Genomic DNA, 17,784 nt, shown 5'->3' with positions numbered 1-17,784 from the left:
GCCACATTCATAGCCATCCTGAGCTGCATGCAGCCCGCAGGCTGCAGGTTAGACAGACACCTTGGGCCTTAGCACCTTTTCCGGAACCAAAGGTCAGCGTGACTAGAATGTAGTGAACAAGGGGATAGCTGAGTATGATGTAGTTAAAGAGGTAATCCTGGTCCTTCTACCACCAAAATATCTTGCCAATGTGTCTCAAGGACACTACCTTTTCCAAGTTACCATCATCTTTGCCATGGACTACCCTGCTTCCACTCAAGCCCTACTTCAGTCCAGTCTTCACACAAAGCCAATATTTTTAAAACATTGGTCATACTAACTACACTATCTCGCTGTTTAAAACTCCTCAAAGACTTTTCCATTACACTTCAAATAAAATTTAAGTATCTGGACCCCCAGGACAGACAAAGAGTCATATCCTATTTCTACTACTTTTTGTGTCATTTAATTTACTGAAGCTCAGTTTCCTCATCTTTCTAATGGAAATAATAATCTAAATAACATGGGAGTGTTAATGAAGATGCAATGAGATAATTCATGTTAAACATTTAGTATAATTCTTGATACACAATAATCACATAATAAGTGTTAGCTCTCATTTTCATAATCACTAAAAAAAAAATCACCAGGCTTTCTGATGAAATTGTTCCAATTCAGGTTTGAATTAAAGTCAAAATTGCAGAAAGCTTACTACGACGCCCCTTCACTTTGACTTGACTTTGAGTTCCAATAATAAACCACTGGATTCAAACATAATGCTAATCTATCCTACTTTTAATTTTTTTATTAACAAAATAAGGTAGTGGGTGTATTATGGGGTGGGGCCAGAATCAGAAATATTTTTTTCTATATTTCTATGTAGCTATTCTGGCACTGAGAAATCTAACATTATTCAATGAATTTCTGCATCTTCTTACCTTACACAGCCTTCTTTCCCTTATTCATTATAACAAGGACAAGCTAACTATGGCCTCAGGTCCTAATTTAACTCATTACTCGCTTTTATGTTTTACTGGAACACAGCTATGGTGGACAGATTCCTAATCATTCCTGCCTTTTGGTATTTGCAGCTAGGTATTTACCTCTCCTCTTTAGTGCAGGCAGCAAGCACCTGTTACTTGCTTCTAACCAACTGAATATGGCAAAGTATTGTCATTCCCATGATTGTTATATTATGTAAAATTATTTTGTGCTACCAAACTCACTGTAGAGAATCCCCTCTTGCTTTGAAGAAGCAAGCTGTCATGTTGTGAGAGGAGCTGTTGACAGAATCACATAGCAAGAAACTGAGTGACCTCAGGGAGCTGAGGGTGACCAATAGCCAGGAAGAAGCTGTGGCCCTAGGTTCTCAGCCCGGCAGCCACAAGGACATAAATCTGCAAACAACTAGAGTGAGATTGGGAGTGAATTCTTTCCCAGGCAAGCCTCCAGATGCGCACATAGTCCCACTGGTCGTGGTCACTGCCTTGTGAGATCCTGCTGCATGAAGGACCGAGACTCGTGGTTCATGGTAATTGTGAAATATTAAATGTGTGTTAATTTAAACATCTGAATTAATAGTAATGTGTTATGTTGTAATAGGTAACTAAAACAACAGTCAAGCTCTTTATAATTATTATAAACGAAACCTTTTGGCGTCTCTGGCCCACACTGGAAGAAGAGTTGTCTTGAGCCACACATTAAATACACAAACACTAATGAAAGTGATGAGCAAAAAGAAAAATGTTTTAAGTAAATTTGGAGTTTAGTGTTGGGCTGCATTCATAACTATTTTGGGCTGCACATGGCACACAGGCCACAGGTTGGACACCGCTGGACTTCATATAGTCATATAGTCCAGGGGTTCCCAGTCCCTGAGAACAGGCCTCTACTGGTCTGTGGCCTCTCAGGAACCAGGCCAGGAAGGAAGCTCGCCTGAGCTCCACCTTGTATCTTCACACCAACACTAACCCCCAATCCAGTCCACTGCAGGAGGAGAGCAGCAGTGAGCAGGGGAAGCTTGCCTAAGCTCCGCCTCCTGATCCCCCAACTCCATCTGGGCTCAGCCTCCTGTCCCTGCCTACCCCATCCATCCAACCCCTTGGTGAAAAAACCGGTCCCTGATGTCAAAAAGGTTGAGGACCACTGATGTAGTCCATAGCTGCTTTTGTACTACAATAGCAGAGTTGAGTAATTGCAACCAAGAGTGTATGATCCAGAAAGCCTAAAATATTTACTGCCTTGCTCTTTACAGGAAAACTTTGCAGACCCATTCCTTATAGTGCACTTCCATGGGACATCTCCCAAGGAATATAGCAGTTGATAGGGGATACGTAAATCTGTAAGATCAATGTGGTATATACTTCTGCAGCATCACTTTAATTTTGCCAGTCACATGAAAATTGGAAATTATGTTTTATATCCTCTGCAGCTATTGCAGCCATGTAACTAGGTCTCACCCATGAACAATAAGTGGAAATGATACTCATCTTTACTTTTCTATGTTTCCAAATCTGAAACAGATGTGAAGCGGAGTGAGCTTTGACTGAGCAGACAAGGATGGTGCCTTGAGAGGTAGGCAGCAATGACATGGAAGGAAGCTGGGTCCCTGAATGTCCTCATGGAGCAGTGCTGCTCTTAACAAGCTGCTGTCTCCAGACTGTTAACATGAGAAATAAAACATCTTGTTTGAACAACTATATTTGAGATCTTAATACAGCAGCTTAGTCCAAAGCTTAACTAATAGGGGGGGGGGCATGATTTTAATTAGCCAATAATTTAGAGCATTTATATTTTTACAGAGAGATGAATGTTTTATTCCATATAGTTCAAATACATGTAAATGTTAAAAGAGAAAATGGGCAACTTCAGGCTAAATTTGCAGATCTACCAAGAAGATAGATCCACCCTACTCCCCCAGTGTGGCTATAGGGAAGGAAAAGCTTGAGAAACCTAGATATATATATGTATTGTAAATTTCCCCCAAAATCTTTACATAATCCCTTTTCTACGGCTGAAGAAGTGGGTCAGGACAGTTCTTAATGTTGAGGCTCATTAGTCAGAAGCTGCTCAGGACTTAGAATTTAAGTTTCAGATGAGTCAATTTCTCATTCCTAAAACTTTTATTTTTGTCATTATTATGCAAATAGTTCTACTCAATACACCAGCCTCATTTAGTGCTAAAATTAGTAACATTAATTTGAGGGCTTTCATAGTAAAGTTTAATGGCATTTATAAATTTGGAGAATTGCAAGGATTTTAATCACTGTTCCCTCCCCCCGCCCCTGCACCCTCCAAATCTTTTTTTAATGTCTCTTGCTTTACTCTGAGTTGTAAGGTTGTACTTGCTGACTGGAAGCCTGTGACTCAGATTTAAGTGATGTCAGTTTTCATAGCCTACTTTGTTTGTTTTATTTGAAGTGGAAAGTTGTTAGTTTTTGTTTCAAAAGAAATCGTCTGCAAAGACAAGAAAATTGAAGCAGGGCCAGTCTATAAATATGTAGGGAAAGGGATGCTACTGGATTAGAGAAAATGTCTTAGTCTCCATGGCAGGAAAAATAATGAATGTATCATAATGTTCCCTTAGTAAAACCAGAGTTCAGTCACTTTTAGCATCCTTTAATGAGAATTTGAGAATCTCATGTTATAAAAAACTTGGTTTTTTAAAAATGTTTTTTCTTCAAAGGAATCTAAGGTAAAGAAGGGAAGAGCAGTTAATAGTAAGTCTAATAGTTGCATTTACTTCTCAAACTAAGTTTTAAAGAATAAAATACATCCTACCGGAACTGTTTAAGGAAAAACCGATAGTAAGTGTTTTCTCATCTATAACATGGAGATTTGCTGAGAGGCATGGAGCTCAGTGATTTCTCAAGGTCTTTCTCATCTCTCCCTGCTTCTGAGGTAGATTGCCATACTTCTTTTGTGCTGTTTCTAGTCATTTAGAATTCTCCATACAGGTTCAACCAGGCTACCCATTAGCAAAGCAAAAAGCTGCCCCCAGAAACAGGCTGCTCCAACACTTCAACATTGGAAGCTTCAACGTCCCTTCCTGTCCAGGAATGTGGTTATGCTTTGGCAGCAGAGCACAGTAATTTTCCAAATGATTGGAGAAAGTAATGACTCATACATCCCAGACCATGTGCTCAACTTTGTAATCCAGCCTCTTACTCTATTACATGCTGATGTAAGTAGTCCTGTGAATGTCAGGGTACTTAAGAAATATTGGCTGAATGAATTAATGGAGTGCGTAAGTAGTTTTTCTCTCTCTGCCTCTCATGTGTGCACAGTACCATCTGAATTCTAAAAAACTACGCCATCATAAACCTCAGATTTTCAAGAGTAGTTTTCAAACTGCTTTAGCTAAATACATTGGTAATCCCGTTAGGGAATAAACACATCTCTTCTGGGGAGGATCTCCTGAAGTCACTGATCCTTTCATTCGTGAACCAGGAGACACACAAGTGGAGAATACAAGCCTGAGAACCTGCTAGAGACCCAGGTTTCTCAGAGTGTGTTCTGTACTTGTCCAGAGTGCTGCAGCCAGTTCCCCTCCTGCTGTGAGATTTATGGTAGTCATGAAGTTGACCTAGACATGCTTCTGGTACTTAATGCTGCGAAGACTGAAAAACAATTGTGTTCCTACCAAGTTCAGAGGCGATTTACGTGACAGAATCCAATGCAGTGCTCCAAAAAGACATCTCAATATATTGTCATGTTGAGATATAGGTTAAATATGTAGAGATTTTGTGAGCTCATTACCCAGATTTTAATTTCCTATAGAAAAGAGTATGTCTTAATTACACACACACACACACACACACACACACACTGCCTACAAAGAGACTTTCCTCACTAATGTGGGTCATTTCAGTGACAAAGTTTTAGAAGGAAGTCTCCCCTTACAAGATTGTCCCCAGTTATCACAAATACACATGCTGGACAAAAATCTGAACAAGTTCACACAGATAGTGCAGAATGCAAGTGAGACACAGCCAGGCAGAAAGTTGTTCAGTGTCCTTTCACTTAAAATTTTCCCTTTGCAATCAAGACCATGTTTTTAAAGAAATCTTCTAAAAATTAATTTTATTTTTTTATTTTAGAGAGAGGGGAAGTGAGGGAGAGAGAGAGGGAGAGGAATATCAATGCAAGAGAGAAACATCAATAAGGGGACCAAACCCACAACCCAGGTACGTGCCCTGACCAGGAATCAAACCGGCAACCTTTTGGTCTGCAGGACAGTGTTCAACCGAACCACATCAGCCAGGGCCAAGACCATGCCTTTAAATGTAGAGTCCAGTATGAGGGATCAGTTTCTTCTTGATAGAATGACATTTATAACACCTTTCTACCTCATGGCAGAAAAGGCCCTCTTTGTCAGAGTGTTGGTGCTTCATACTGACAATTATGTTCTGTACTTTACCTGTGTCATCTAAACTGACTAGAGTAATAATAAAAAGTCAGCAAGTTTAGGTACATCAGCTTTCTGGACTTGCAAATTACCCAGAGTGGGCTTCGAGGGCTCTGGGAGTGGCCGTCTTTGCTATTAACCTCCCTTGTAAAGGGATGTCTTAAAAAGTTCTGCTGGGGAGGCTCCGTTGTGTTGGTAGGTTCCCTGAACTGATGGACCAGTAGAGTGTGACTACCATTTGCAGGGTTATTCCTTCAGGCACTAAATGAGAATTTGCCCAAATATGCTCACCTTATAGTGCTTTGGTTTTGCTCTACTGACTTCTGGGGACCACTCCATCTCCGATTTTTCCTGGATCGTTCTCCTTGGTTAATGCCATCCCCATAAATGCGTTTAAACTTTTGGGCCCTTTTTATTTGGATTACACTTTCAGTTAAATGTGTTACCAGGATAATCTCAAAAACATTTACATTTGATTTTTATATTTATCTCAGCTAGGGGTTCCAGGATTTCAAAAATGCCCAAAAAAGTTGGGCCTCACAAAGTCAGAATTTCCTTCTATAGAATCATATATTTTGAAAGGTGAAAATTTCTCCTATAATTAAATAATTACTCCTTATTTCATCAGCTTTCTAAGACTAAATATGTATTTTACATTTTACTGAAAAAGCCTCCTCTATTTTATAAGCTTATCTGTATAGGGTTTCAAATACAACATTTTTGTGGGGAGAGCGTGAATGTTTTATAGGGAAAGGGACGCTTCTTGTTTTTCACCTACTTTCCTATTTCTCTCTTTAGCGCCCCCATGTCTCTTAAAGGGAGAATGACTTGGCATTCTGTGTGACCAACTATAAAGTATTGATTGGCCATGTTTGTTGATGGACAGAATACTGCAAAAAGACTATGTCTGCTCATGGTGATCCTCTGTTCCACTTCCTACTTACACTCCATGGGGTGGAATTGCCAGTAGAACCAAGGATCCCTTAGGGCCTAGCCTTCTTTCTCTGCCTCCACAAGGCATCATTGTTTTAGTTTTGTGACATGTGGCTGGAAGGGAGAGCTATAGTCAGAATTTGAGGTGAAGCTGGGGTGTGTGGGGGAGGCAGGGAGGAGGGTCCTTCTTAGGCCCTAAGTAAACCATGCACTCCAAACCTAGTCTTAAGTAAAGTTTCAAGCTCTTAGGTTTCAAGCTCTGAAAGGTAATCATGAACTGTCACTTTATTTCTCAGTTGTTATTAGTCTTTCTGTATGTGGCTCCCTTGGGAATGTCAAGGGTCAAGGAGCGATTCACAGGACAAGATTTGGGCGTTTGGAGGTTCTTCTGTCAAGTGCCATTAAATGCAATCACAATTTCTCCTCTTCCCTTATAGCTCTTCTTAGCAAATTTGTCTTACAGTGGTAAATGTGTAGAGAGCTATGGACAAAAATACCAAAGGCATCATCCATAACTTTCAACTCAAGTGGGCATTGAGGAAGAGAAGGCTTTAAGATCAGTGAGTCCCACTCTCTCTGAAGAAGATCAGCTTGACACTTGTAGCCATCCATCCTCAGTAAGCAAAATACCCACTTTTCTGAAAACAGAGGAGAGACATTGCTGAGTTAATTTCAAAGGCTTACTGACTACTCACCTGCTACAATAGACCAGTGAGACCAGTTCCTGGCAGGATGAAAATTGACCTTATACTCACCCACCTTCCTGGGCATTTCTGAGTGAGAACTTGAACTTTAACTTCTCTCTCCAGCTCCCTTGGAAGCTAAGGAGGTATGAATGTACCTTTGATAGCCTGACATGATTCTGTCTTTTGACCTTTGCTGAATTTGTGGAAGGAAAAGAACATCAAAACTACTACTCCTCCTCTTTCCAGATCAGGTGTTTACAGTGCAACAGAGCTACTGAGGAAATGGAGAAAAAAGGGTTTGAGATTCACTGACTGACCAAGTTACCTTCATGTGTTCCAGGCAGAGAGGCCCAAGCTACTTCAGGGGTACTTTTGTGTCTCCTTTTGGGAATGCCTTTAGTTATCTGCAAGTGGGACTGATAGGATTAACTTCAGACATGAATGAAAGAAAGACTTCCATATGTTGCCATATTTTACCACATATAATACTCTCCAAAGTATACTGCGCACCCACGCTTTTGGCCCAGACTTTCAGGAAAAAAATCTTTTATTTTAATTTTTAATTCATCTTGTATTTACATTTAAAAACAAAACCTATTATCATATTCCAGGGTATTATTTTGCATACGGATATCCTTATTGCTTTCTAGAGTTACACTTTTAATGCATAAGCATAAATAAAAGAATTAAAAACATAGATACAGAATTAGTACTATCCATGTATAATGCTCATCCTTATTTTTTCCCTCAAAAATTTTGGCAAAAAAGTGCACACTAAACACAGCAAAATACAGTAGCTTCATCCCTGAAATATTTAACCCATCCCAATGTATCAAAAGCAAAGCAAACTGATTCTGAAATGCCATGTCATTTCTGCCTCAAACAATTAACCAGTACCATGCCCACATCTATGTGCTTATTGGCTGAACTTCATTCACAATATGTGTTATAGACAGGACAAGGAATTTTTCTCTTAATTATTTGTGATGTTTAGCTTTAAAGAGCATTTCAGTCCCCTGCAGGGAGCTTTGAAGTGTCCCAAGCTATGTATCAGAGTAATTCAATGTGCTGGCCTTTTCCTGCCTCTCCCTCCACACTGCCGTTGTGGGGGATGAGAGCCAGATGGCAGAGGTCCTCTCCCAGACCCATCAGCATGTCCTCAGTTTTTGCCGCCTCCAGCCACAGCTTGTTCCCAGCTTTCTCCCTGCATCAATCAGCAGCAGTCCCAGGACCAGCAGGCTGGGGGCCCAGACCACCAGGAACTTGCTCTTCACGCAAAGACAGACTTCAGAAATGACAGCTTCATACCTTAAACAGCAGTGCCCAGATGCTCAGACTGAGACCTGCTATGTTCCACTGCGAGGCTGCTACTGCAGCAATACAATAAATAACGGAATAAATCAGTGGTTGCTTTGCATGTATGTCTTGATTTCATTTATTTAGAAAAAAGGAAGGAAAGGAGTAATGGAGAAGGAAATAGGAAAAGATTGGTGTATGTTTTTAAGGCGTTATATTTTAGAAAAAATGCATTTTAGTATTTTTATGATTATCATATTCAAGTAAGGTACTGAGCAAGACCTTAGCTGGATAACTCTGCTTATTCATTCATTTATACAGTTTTTTGTTCATCAGTTATTTAATAGGCCAGCAAGTGAGGTTCTGCTGGAACTCTCTTGTTCTGCTTGAGTATCGGGATCTACAATATAGGTATTGCTCCAGGACCTCAGGAGGAGGCTGATGGTGGCGGGGTGGGGGGCAGTGAAGCTCTCGCTGCTGACACCTGCAGCTGCTTTCAGTGATGGGAGGAGAGATGGGAAACCTCTGCTCGGCCACTTCTACAGAGCTGTCATTGGTCCTGGTCAGGCACAGCATTACCCTCAGCTCCAGTTCCTCAGTTAATGAGACTATCAACAGGTAAGTAAAATAGTTCTGGTTGCATCACAGGATTTCAGGGCAAAGCAAAATATCCCCTGTCCTACCCTCCTCAAAGCATTATTGCTTCATCTGAGGTGGTCTTACACCTCCACATAAAGACTTTGCATCACCCTTTCCAACATCTGGAACTGAACTGTGTTAATGATTTTCCTTTCTCATGTTGGTTTGCTTAGTAGGACATTTGTTATTTCTGATCAGATGTTTTTCCAGGGAGCCAAGGCATGGAATCTTTTAAGTGGGGAGAGCCAACAGAGCCTGTTCCGCATACGCCTCTGAGGCTTCCCCAAAAGCATGACTTCTAGCTTGAATCCTTCAACGAACGTATGGGTATATGTGACACACTGCGTGTCATTAATTTTTCATCAACAGATGGGTTACATATGAGCCAAGGAGTGTGGATGAAGCAAGAGCTGTGAGAACTACATCAAGCCATGTTTAGAGTGTCTTTGTTGGCTGTCATTGGGAAGGAACTCATGCTGACTAATTCATTCAGGATGTGTATACACCTCTGCGATGGTAAGCAAGAGACGCATGGGTCCAGAGAAAACAGGCCTGCCAGTGCGCCTCCTGGGAGAGGCCAGATGCTCCGCAAGGAGTTTTAGTGAAATAGGAGTTGTACTTTGCAAGCTTGTCCTGGCTGGGGATGTATCTTGTTGGGAGTTGCAGGTGCACGGGAAATAAAGTTTTCCTCACTAGGAAATCTGCTACAGCAGGGATTGCTCTATTCACCTGGCCCACTGAAATCAGTGAGGAAGGACACCGCCAGGATTTGCAGATACTGACGTTGTGCATTGCGCAGCTTGGGCTTATTGTAAGAGCCAGTGCTGAGGCACTTCCTGGCCTGATGGTTTTCTTCAAAGCCGCTGTTTTTCTCCCTCTCCACCCCGACTCTCTCAGTCCTTGTATATGTACTGTTCTAGACATCTAAGGTTTCCTCTGGGAATGCTCTTCTTTTGCTTTTGCCTCATACATTTATTCAGAGGGCCCTGCGCCAAGCTCTGGTAATTCAACAGCCCTTCATGGGACTCCTTTGTTAGCCAGGACCTCATCGTCATCTCCTAACACCTAGGATAGGATTCTGGGAACAGAAACATTCAGAATAGTGGACTTCTAGACCTGCGATGTCATTGAATTTGAGAGGAAGTCAGGCCCAGGGCTCTGGTCCAGCAGCTGGCTGGAGCCTGAGCCTTGGAGTGTCATAGCTTGCTCTGTTGCAATGCATCATCCTGGATGGAGAGATCCAGCTGAAACTAAATACAAAAACTAGAATTTGTTTTGTTTATTTTTGGTCAGTTTTGTTGAGATTTAATGTGCATACAATAAAATATATTCAATTGTACAATTCAATGAGTTTTCACAAATGTTTACATAGATCCATGAGATCTCCATTGCAGGCAAGATACAGAACATTTCCACCATCACAAAAGCTCCCACGTAATCCTTTGCAGTCAACCTCTGCCACCCCGGGCCCCAGGCAACCACTGATTTGTTTTCTGCCATTGTAGGTTAGTTTGGCCTATCCTAGAATTTCATGTAAATGGAAAGCCTACAGTATGTGTCCTTTTGTGTTTGGCTTCCTTTGTTCAGCATGTTTTTTAGATCTATTCATTTTGTTATTATCTACCCAAACTTTGTTCCTTTTTAATGCTGAAGAGTATCCTATTGTATGGCTATGCCACAAAATGTTTATCTGTCGATGTGACTTTGGTTTATATCCAGTTTGGGGCTATGATGAGTAAAGCTGCTGTGAACAGTTGTACTTCTCTTTGGGAGGGCACATGTTTTCATTTCTCCTGTGGGAATGCCTAGAAATGAATGAGTTGTGTGGAAAGTATTTGTTCTTAGCAGTGGATATGGGATGAGCCTAGGAATACAATCTACGCTGATCCTAGGAGGAATCTGAATCTTGCACAAGGAGTAAAAACAATGGGAGCTCCAACTTTATATGTGCGAAGTGTATGAGGCTCCACTAGCCACGTAGCCACTGTCCATCTGCATAGGCCTGAGGGACTCCCAGCCAGGAACTAACAGGTTTTACCCATGACAGGTGATACGGAGCAGGAAAAATATGTCCTCGGAGAAATAAGGTGAAGTCTCTGAATTTTTCTCCAAAGGCCCCATATAAATTCAGTTCAACAAATATATATGAAGCAAGCACTTACCCTGTGCCAGGCTCTGTAATAGCCACCGAGGATATTGCAGCCGGAAGCATGGAGCCTGCCCCAAGATTCCGTGAGACATCGTTCTCCCACAGTCCAGGAACTGGGATGCAAGTAGTTTTCTCTATGACCCCAGGCCAGGTTTCCATGGCACATTTGTACACTGTTAAGTGACTGCACGTTGGTGAGTACAGAGAGCCAGATTGTTGTAAAACAGTAGAGGTTTGAGAAATTGTAGATGAATTAATGACTACAACTATATCCCTGAACCCTCTTTTCCCAACTGGTAACAGCTAAAGTAGTAAGAGAGTCCTAACATACTCCTATTAATGATCCCACTTGAGGCATGATTTTGAGCCCATTCTGCCCACAGAAGCTAGAATATGGAAGATGGTATTTATTAATAATTAAACTCAAAATGCCTATTGTCATGCCTGTGGTGAATGGTGGCTTGGTTTTCAGTTTAGAAGTTTTAGCTCCAAGTTCCTTCTAATTCTAACCAGCATGCATGATGCACTGATCAGTCATAGGCTTGGCTAAGTTTACATACAGAATTATGGACTTTTCCAAGGTTCTGTCTTCATTCTTCAGTGATTGTGGTGGTTCCAAACCCCTCTTCCTGCTCAATCTAGGTGATAAGCTGATGGGTTTTCTTATTGGAGTCTTGGGAACCTGGCACTGTTGCCAACACATTTGTTTACCCCAAGGTAAAGTGATAAAAACGGGGAATTTATTCTGTGCTGACCACTTTTCTAAGTTTAAACTCCCTTCTATAATCAACCCATGTTCTTCAATCTCCAGAGTCTTCAGATAGTTTTTCCTTTTGTGTTGTGTTTTTTCAGGGTATGGAGCTGCTATTTGAAGGAGGATGGGTTCATTAGCAGTTCACTTCTTCTAAACTAAAAGCAGATACCCTGTGATACTTATTTTGCAGTTCTAGAATGTCAATATGACTCTCTGAAAGTATGAATTCAAATTATTTCTTATAATACCTCTTTTTTTCCATTCAGTAGTTCCATCATTTTTTTCTATTTTATTTTTATATTCATCTTAATTATTTTGAAATCCTTCTCTACAAGCTTAGGTGTCTGGTTTGTCTCTAAGTCTGCTTCTATTAATTGTTTATCTCTTGATTATCAGTCACTTTCCTGCTTCTTAACTCTAGTTTTATTATATGCTGAACTCTGTGGATTTGAAAATTTTAGAGATTTCAAATGATATTGTCTTTCACTCAAGTTGATTCACCCTTTCCTCTATGAGGCTTACACTGGCCCTGAGCTAAAAAACATGCTTGTATGCCATTGTTGTAAGTCCAGGCTACAACTGGTTCACCCCCGCTCCTAGGGTGTAGTCCTCCAAATCTCTGGTACGCTCATTGGGCCCCCTGTCTTAGTAAGCCCTGAACTCTATTCTTTGTGTCATCATTATTGTGAGACTGCCCCATAGTCCTTTCTGCTTTTCAACAGCGTTCTGCTTATGTTTTCACAGTCACTGTAGCTCAAGAATTTGTCAGATGTCTTCAGGGGAATATGAGGAGTGTTGCAGCCACTCAGGTTTCCAGCCCTGTGAGATGGCCAGAAACTTCTGGTTTCTCTTCTGTGCTCAGATAGAGCCCAATTCTCAGGGGTTTGCCCTTTGGCCAAGATAGCAAATGCATCCAGAGAAGATGCAGCTGCAGAGGGTCAGTTCACTTCTCTTAACTCTCTCCAGAACCTTGACCCCTGTAATCCCCTCAGATGTCTTTATACAAAGGATTTCTTTAAAAAAAAAAATTATGTAGCTTTTTATTACAGACATTATCTATTATCCAAGGGAGCCTTAGTATATTACAAGCCAAAAGCCTGTCAAGACCATAGGAAAAGTAATAGATATATAAATAAAACAAGAAAGAAACCTGAACAGACCAATTATAATAGCCATGAACAAAGGAATGTGATTCACTCTAACCTCCGAACTCACTCCGGACAGCTAAAACAGGAAATTAAAAAAATCACAACGGTTTCTAAACATACTATACAATCTTATCCCTCCTTACTTTGTCACATGCTCTTCCCTTTGCTGGAAGTGTCCTAATTCTCAAACAAGACGCAAGAATAGTTAAAAACAATGAGACCACGTTTTGGCCATAAATGTAAAGTATGAGTCCTTCAGGGAACACACGTCTTTGAAAAGAGGAGGCGAGAGCCCCACCTGGGTCCGCTTCCTTTGCTTCACCACAACTTCAGCCAGCAAAGGGCGGGAGGCACATTCCTGCTCAGAGAGAGGGGGCTCCCTTGGGGTTCCCATCGCTCTGGTATCACACGTGTTGAGCTTCTGCTCCATCCAACAAGTCACTAAACGCTGAGGACATAGGAATAAAATGAAATACACATCTGTGCCCCGAAGGAGCTCCCAACAGCTCATCACAGCTTTTTCCACATTTTTGAGGACCTACCTAGCAGTTCCTAAGGGAAGAGTTTTAGTAATGTGTTCAAAGAGGTGTGCTTTGTTTCTCCTTTCTGTCTGTATCTTCTGCCAGCTCTGTGTCCTCCAGTTCATGCCAGCCAGGCAGAAAGTTGTAAGCAAGAGAAATGAGAAAGTTTCATGCTTCTCATAGCTTGAAACTCACCCCACAGGCCACTATCCTCTGCTAAACACTTTAATATCATTCTCAGAGCTTTGCCACTGTGTTGAAAATGGGAAAGGAAATCTTTTATAGGGATTATTATACCAACCAGATCCAATCATGCCTGGGTCCTTTTTTGATAAGGTAAATAGGGAGATTACTATCTAATGGCTTTCAGACAGTAATAGTTGAATTATGAATTTGTATCTGAATAAAATGTTAACACTACTGGCATGCAAAGTTTATAGAAATGTAAATAGTATCATAAGAAACAGTTCCAGTTGTGTGGCTTAAAAATACCAAATTATATTTGCAATTATTGCCAGAGACTTAAAAATTAAGTTTCCTTCCCTGGAGTAGTTTAACTGTTAGAATAGTTACTTCCATTATCTGCCCATCCAGAATTATTCAGTTGAATTAATCCCCTCAAAATTAGCGGATTTTTACTGTAAGATTTAGCCAGAGGATTTTTCTACCTCTACCGATACCAACATTTAAAGTGATTATGTGTAATCTATTTCCTTTCCACTATTTCATCTCAGAAAATGCTGTTTTCCCAATTTTTCTATCTTTAGCAGAAAGGAAATTGGGACTAGGTATGCTATCAGGATTCAGCCCTTGCCATTTACTGGAGAAAAAAGCTGTAAGAATTGCTGTTTAGGTCTATTTGGCAGTGAATTCTCTTTCCAAAATCATGACATGCCCCAGCCAGAGCTATTCACAGGTCACAACAGAGTGTTGGGTTGTTGATGTGAGAAGGGTCGGGTAACCCAGGTGACATTCGGAGATATGGTCAGAGGTCTTTGTAATAATATATTCCCTGTGAGCATTTCTGTTCAGACTGATAGGAGATGAGAGGAGGGGTTAGGAAGTGTTGTGTTGTTATCCCTAAATTTTTTCAGTGTCATTGGGTGGTGGGAACTGACCCAACTGCATTTATAGAGGTTTAAGTTTAAGTCCTATTCACAAAGGCATGGATATGATGGATTTTACATAACTTTAAGAAGCTGGGTCATTTATTGCGCTCAAGCAGTACGAACCCCCTTCACCATGTATTCTCTGCTTTGTATAAAGCAAAGGCCAGAAACTGATGTTGGATATAAAGCAATTTCGATCTGGTCCCAAGTGGCTTATTTTTAGGAATAAGGTCTAAACCTTCAAGACAAATTCTTTGGGTTTGGGTAATGCGAAGTTGAGAGCAAGAACATGGAACGGCATTTCTGTGTCTCCCTCCATCTCCATTAAACACAGAGCTCCTTCTGCCTCTGTCCATGAGGGATTGGCCGCTGAGGCAGTGTGCATAGGCGCCCCTTGAATCTCTGACTGATGACCAGTCTCTCTGCATGTTCTTTGTGCTCAGAGAACTAAAGGGAAACATGATTATAAGGAGAGAAATGGAAAACACCCCACAAAATTAAGCAAAAACAATTTTCAAAATAATTACAGAGAAACTGTCAAAGAAACAACTAGTGCTCCATAGGACTGGAAATATTTGATGCCCATCCAGGGTGAAGAGACATTGTTAAGTTGAAGGGCATTCAGCAGGTACCTCAAAGGGGCCAAGTCTTAGAAGTGGGGCGGAATAGCTCTGAGATGAGCTCCTTGAGGCCCTCCTAAAAAAGAGCTTTGTAAAAATATTTTAAAAGGGTCAAATTAATGTTGAAAGCAACTACCTGCCAGAAAATGTTTAACAGAATTTAAAGAAATGCAACAAAATGAACACTCAACAGTGTTAAATTTAAAATATCTGGGTAACTGATAAAAATCACTATATATACAAGGAAAGAATTAGAAAAAGCAATTCATAACTGGGAGAAAAAGAATCAATGAAAATCTGGAAATGATAGAGATGATAAAATTAACAGTATTTAAAAATACCTATTATAAATATGTTCTGTTTGTTCCACTAATTAAAGCAAAGCATGGATATAATAAAGAGGGAAATGGAAGGAATAAGAGGTAAAGAGAGTCTCAGACAATGAAAAATACCTGACAATATCTGAATTCAGACAATACCTGAAATGAAATATATTCAGTAGGCATAAGAGCAGATTAGACACTGCAAAAGGAAAAATCAGTGACTAGAACTTATAGAAATACAAATCCAAATATGGAAAAATCTACCCAAAATGAAACAGAGAACAGGCTTAAAAATAACAAACAGAGCATCTGTGAGTTGTGGGGCAATATTAAACAGCCAAGCATATGTGTAGTTGGAATCCAGAAGGAAGGGAGATGGGGGAAGCAGACAAAAGTAAAAAAATGGACAATTTTTTTTAAATTTGACAAAAACATACTGCCCCGCAATTCCAAAAAGCTCCATAAACCTCAAGCAGAAGAAACATAACAAAAACCACACCAAGGCACATCGTAGTCAAATTGCTGCAAATCAATGATAAAGAGAAAATCTTGAAAACATCGAGGCTTCTAGGTTGGTATGTAAGGAACTTGGAAATCATCACTCAGTCCTGACAATAATTAAAAAGCTACACAAATGGAAAATATAGCTCTTCTTAGATCTGTCAGAGAAGTGAGGTCAGAAGGCGCACCATGGCTCCCCAAATTGAAGAGAGATGTAGGTACAGAGAATCACAACTTGGTAGAGCAGAAACTGCTGTGAGAACCAATACCAGGTAGAGGACCTGTACTGTAATTGTCAAACTGCTGGAGGCTCAGTGTTGACAAGTCTGAGAGCTAAAACCTCCAGAGGAGACAAGTATAGAGGAGCCTCCATACTTTTATTGTTTTTATCTCTAGGAGCTCCACCAGGTTTTCATGGTGAACATTGGAGAAAACCCCCTCATGCTTCTAGTAGGGGGAGGGGGAAGAACTGTTTTTGAAATGTGCCAGAGCACTTCGTTTCTTCACAAGGCCTGCCTGTAAAGCAAGCTATTTTACCAAAACCTCACCTATTGGGGTTTTATTAGAGCCTCGGGAAGGGAAATACCCAACTCCAGCTCTCTCTAGCCATCCTGTCCGCCCTCACAGGGGGAAACAACCGAGAAGCCCTTGTGAAGTTTAGTGACCCAGAGGCACAGGGTCACTGAAAGACTGAGACCTACTCATGGAGCTACTGGATGCTTCCCCTTTGCTCACACGTTACCTTCTCACATTACTAACGGCCCATTTACCAGTGTTTCTTTTACCCAGTACAGCTTTCTGGCTTTCAGTAAAAAATTACAAGGCATATAAAAGGCAAAAAGCACAGTTTCAAGAGAAAAAGCAAGCATGAGACTCAGACTCACATATGGCAGGGAAGTTGGAAATATCAGACATTAAACATTTAAAATAATATGATTAATAAAAAAGGGGTCTGATGGAAAAATTAGACAACATGCAAGAACAGATGGGTAATATAAGCAGAGAGGGAGGAATTCTAAGAAGGAATTAAAAGGAAATTCTAGAATTCAAAAATGGTAATGAAAAATACCTTTCATGGGTTCATTAGTAGACTGGACACAGCTGAAGAAGGAATCTCTGAGCTTGAAGATGTGAGAAATTTTGAAACTGGAAAGCAGATTTAAAAAAACAAAAAAAAATGGAACAATATCCAAGAACTGTGGGACAACTACAAAAGAAGAGAGAAAGGAGCAAAAGCAGAGGTTGAAGCAATAATGAGTAATTTCTCCAAATTAATGTCAGCAAGCCACAGATCCAAAGCTTAGAAAACACCAAACAAGATAAATTTTTTAAAAAACGCTACACCTAAGCATATAATATTCAAACTGCAGAGTTTAAAAGATAAAGAAAAAATACTGAAAGCAGAGAAGGGATATGACCTTATCTATAGAAGAACAAAGAGAAGAATTGTGTCCAACATTACCCTTAGAAATGATGCAAGCAAGAAGAGAGTCGAGTGAAGTATTTAAAGTATTGAGAGAAACGTCAACCTATGATTGTGTGTCCTGTGAAAATACCTTCAAGAGGAAAAAATAAATAAAGATTTTCCTGAAACAAAAATGGAGTCTGTTGTCAGTGGCCCTGCCTTACAAGAAATGTTAAAAATAAGTGATTCAAAGGGAATAAAATGGCATAGATCAGAAACATTAAAAAGGAAGACCACCGAGCATCTGGAGTAAA

The sequence above is a fragment of the Pteronotus mesoamericanus genome, unplaced genomic scaffold (assembly GCF_021234165.1).
Source record: "Pteronotus mesoamericanus isolate MK-2021 breed Mesoamerican mustached bat unplaced genomic scaffold, CSHL_Meso_final scaffold_167, whole genome shotgun sequence".
Classification (NCBI taxonomy): Eukaryota; Metazoa; Chordata; class Mammalia; order Chiroptera; family Mormoopidae; genus Pteronotus; species Pteronotus mesoamericanus.
The sequence above is the reverse complement of the archived record's forward strand: the minus strand, read 5'-3'. Positions refer to the sequence as shown.